General features: G+C 41.5%; 1 pseudogene; it reads left to right on the top strand.

Annotated features, from left to right (window-relative positions):
* LOC100940985 overlaps window positions 1-704 on the top strand; it is a 1,746-nt pseudogene extending 1,042 nt beyond the window's left edge.
* Window positions 705-4,519: the final 3,815 nt, after the last annotated feature.

Below are 4,519 nucleotides of genomic sequence, written 5' to 3'. Positions count from 1 at the left end.
ATGGAGGTTTTGGTAAAATTCTCACCCATAAAAATATACTCACAGGTGAAACGATAAGCCATGATGGATGTGAGAGGAGCTTAAATCTGAACTCAAATGAATTTACACACCAGAAACCTTGTAAACATGGTACCTGTGAACAGAGCTTCAAATGGAACTCAGGTTTTATTAACGATCAATGAATATGTGCTGGAGAAAAAATTCACCAGTATGGAAAATCTTTCAAGAGCTCAGTACTTACCAAACATGCAGCAATTTTCAATGAAGAGAAAACTCATAAGTGTAATGACTGCAGGAAAACTTTCAGGCACGGCTCAAACCTTGTTAGGCATCAAAGAATACACACTCGAGAGAGACCCTATGAATGTAATGAGTGTGGGAAAAGCTTTGCAGGGAGCTCAGATCTTATTAGACATCAATGAATTCACACTGGAGAAAGACCCTTTGGATGCAAAGAATGTGGGAGAGCATTCAGCCTGAATTCACGTCTTATGCTGCATCAGAGAATTCACACCAGAGAGAAACCCTATGAATGTAGTGAATGTGGGAAAACCTTTCGGGTGAGTTCACACCTTATTTGACATCTGAGAATCCACACTGGAGAGAAGCCCTATGAATGCAGTGAGTGTGGGAGAGCCTTCAGTCAGAGCTCACATCTTAGTCAACATCAGAGAATTCATATGAGGGAAAACCTATTAATGTAAGGAACTTAAGTCATATGGAGATAATGAGGAAATAGCAAAACATGAAAAATGTTAAATAAAAAGTAAATATTGGGTGAGATGAAAAAAAATCAGAACACTAGAGACAAAGGTCCTCCAAGTTCTAGAGATGAAAAAACATTGGACATTCAAAGTAAGAGGAATATCCAAGGTCTTAGGGCTGGTAAACAACAAGATTGGAAGACAAAACCGCCAGAGATTTACTACCTCGTTATTTCTTGTATGGAAGGAACAGATTGGGGGCAGATAGGAAAGTTAAGAATGAGGGATAGTGAGGGATGAGTAGGGGGATAAATCCTCACCACTCATAGTGGGAAACCGATGCATGATGCTTAAAAATGGATGAAATACCCAAATATGCAAGTTATTTAAAAATAGGAAAGTAACGAAAAAACCTAAATAATTTGAAAGTGGTTGCCCACTGGGTCTACTGGCTACACCTAGCACTCTGAGAGGCCAAGAAGGGAGAACACCTTGCACTCAGGAGTTTGATACCAGCTTGCAGAAGAGCAAGACACCCGTCTCTACGAAAAATAGAAAAATTTGCAGTTGGTGTGGTGGTAGGGCCTGTAGTCCCAGCTACTCAGGAAGCTGAGACAGGAGGATTTCTTGAGCCTAAGAGTTCGAAGTGTACTGTGAGCTAGGCTGAAGCCATGGCACTCTAGGCTGGGTGATAGAGTCTGTCTCAAAAAGAAAAAAAGAAAAGAAAAGATAGTAGTTACCTTCAAAGAGAAAAATACAAAGGGTAAGGGGCATGGACTGCTAGGGGGTTTTACAGCAAGCCTTGTATGCCTCTTTAAAATATGTGGCATGTATAAAAACTAAAAGCTATACAATAAAAATAAATTTTAAAAGCACATCAAAAATCAATTACTAAAATGATAAGTTTAAGTAAACCAAGTTGCATGAACAGAGTAGGTATCACAAACATTTTTTAGGAAGAAGCTATTTGCTATTTCCCTGAATCCTTGAAGTAGTCATGAAAATTCTGTTCTCTGTAAAAAGCTCTTAAGCCCCGCACATTTCCAAGGGATGTAAGGGCCTTAGTGGCACTATTTGCAGTTTCCCTCTCAACCCTAAAGACCTGAGGTGCCTAGGAAGATGGACAAAACAGTTTTTGTGAGGAGAACCCAAAGCAGATTATCAGCATGTTCTCAGAAATACATATTTGCGTATTCAGTCTTAGGCACAGAAAGTTATCAGGCAAGTCATTGACCAAATGTTAATAATAGTTCCTAGTAAGAACTATTAACCCATATTATCTGTTAATAATAGTTACTGGCTCGGCGCCTGTGGCTCAAGCAACTAAGGCGCCAGCCACATACACCTAAAGTGGTGGGTTCAAATCCAGCCTGGGCCTGCCAAACAACAACAGTGACGGCTGCAACCAAAAAATAACCAGGTGTTGTGGCAGGCGCCTGTGCTCCCAGCTACTTGGAAGGCTGAGGCAGGAGACTCGCTTGAGCCCAGGAGTTGGAGGTTGCTGTGAGCTATGATGCCAAGGCACTCTGCCCAGGGTGACAGCTTGAGGCTCTGTCTTAAAAAAAAAAAAAAAAAGAGTGATCCATATTGTTTAATGGGTAAAGAGATTCAGTTGGTCTGATGGAAAAGTTCTGGAGGTGGTGATGGTTGCTCAACAATATGTATGTACGAAATGCTACTGACCTGTACACTTAAACTGGTTAAAGTGATGAATTTATTTATCTTTATATTTCTCTTATTATTTATCTTTTGTATATTTTTCCACAGCAAAAAAAGAGGCATCTAATACTTGCCTTTATTCATTTCTAATTAATCATTATAAATAAGATTAACTTTTGGCCCGCAATGTTTTTAGATAGCATAAGACAAATTGAGAGGGTCAAGCAAGTTTGAGGAAGTCGCTGAGTGTCTCAAACATCCTAACCATTCACGTTTTCTGAAGGCAGCCCTTGGTGTGATGTAACTTTGGAGTTTCTCTCCATAAGGAAAATGAACTTAAGGGAAGTTTGGTTCTGACTAGGGGCATAAGAAACTAGGGTAATATGGTTCTCCCATGCAAAATATTTTGGTCACTGCTAGCCTCAGTTTCCCTGGCAGATAGACCGTGACATTGAAGATTCACATGTCTGGCCAGGAGTGCCCTGGCAATCCTGCCAGGAGGGGGGTGGTCCTGGGGAGAGAGACACAAGCAGGACTCAGTGGGGGCAGAGTGGACCACTTGTGCCAGGCTTCAGACTCCCCCCACCCCCAAATCTCAGCAGTTGCAGTGTCCCCTCATAGTTGGGCCAAAGTGAAGCAAAAGACCCTGTCTTTATACCCCCACGTGGACCCACCGTAGGAAGTGGGCCACCCTCAGGAAATGATCTTGGGCAAGGAGGCTTTCTGTGGTCAAAGGAAATTCTCAAAGAGGAACTTGGCTGGGAGCTGTCAGCTGATGACACTCCCAGCCATGACAAGAGGATCTGGATGCCACCACTCAGCACCCTCTACAGTCTTGTACTCTGTAGCCTACTTGGGCTTTTCTGCCTATATTATAAATTTTTAATATTAATCATGATAGAACTAAGAAGCATCAGCCAGGGAAATAAAAACTAAACCTATCTTACAATGATATTTGGCATTTCAAGAAATGTTAGTTCCATAGATGTAAGGACCTTGACCAGAACTTTCCTCAAAGGGCCAAAAATGTACTCCAAATGACCCTGTAGAGATAGGATATGACATTAGTGCCAAAACCTTTTCAAGGACGCTTCACAGCAAGCTTTACTCACAATGCATCTTAAGCTCAGCTTTCCTTTTCAAGCTCTAGAAAAAGGAAAGAAAAATACCTAAGCCATGTCATGAGCTTTTTCCTAAACCCCAAGATGTATAATAGGATAAGTGTTCTTCCTCTACAAATGTATCAAAATAAAAACAATGTGTCAGGGCGGCGCCCGTGGCTCAGAGGAGTAGGGTGCCGGCCCCATATACCGCAGGTGGTAGGTTCAACCCAGCCCTGGCCAAAAAAAAAAAAAAAAAAAAAAAGTGTCATAAAAAAGCATCTCTCTTTCCCTCAATTATGGTCACTCTTGCCTCCTTCTCAGGGAAAAACAGAAAGAAGCAGGAGATCTCTAAAATAAACAACTAGATGTAGAAGTGAAATTATCCACCAGAAAGCTGCTCCTTCCGACACAGCAAAGAAACCCTCTGAGGTCTCCCCATTAGTCAAAGGACTTAGGAAGTCCCGCTTGCTGCCCAATTGATGAACCACATAAAAAATATTTCCAGTGATTGTTCACGGTTTCTTTAAGGGTTTTAATTATGCACTTCAACAAATTAAATTATTTTCTCCAATTCACACTTCAGTATACTCAATACCAGAATTTTAATGTGAGGATACCTACTAATACTCTGACTCTCCCCACAATCTTGGGGCAACACAGTGACATGTTATAAATGAGGATACTGAGACACAAAGATATTAAGAAACTTACTGAAAACCAACCACACACTTCTTAAATGTCAGAACTATAACTCACCAGAGATCTCCTTTCAAGTTTAGAGCGCCTCTCACTACACCATACAGTAAAAAGCTCTGAGGATGATTAATGCATTGTCACAGCTGAAATCAGGACAAAGCAAGAACTACAAGGGACCATTTCCTATTTGACCTGGCAGCCAGGTGCCCATTCCAGTGGACAGACCTCGAATCAAAAAAAAGTGTAGAACAGGGCGGCGCCTATGGCTCAAAGGAGTAGGGCGCTGGCCCCATATGCCAGAGGTGGTAGGTTCAATCCCAGCTCCAGCCAAAAACTGCAAAAAAAAAAAGTAGAACA

This window comes from Otolemur garnettii, unplaced genomic scaffold (assembly GCF_000181295.1).
Source record: "Otolemur garnettii isolate 467f Iridium unplaced genomic scaffold, OtoGar3 scaffold00004, whole genome shotgun sequence".
In the NCBI taxonomy this organism is placed as follows: Eukaryota; Metazoa; Chordata; class Mammalia; order Primates; family Galagidae; genus Otolemur; species Otolemur garnettii.
Note: the sequence above shows the minus strand (reverse complement) of the source record. Positions and strands in the feature narration are given on the sequence as shown.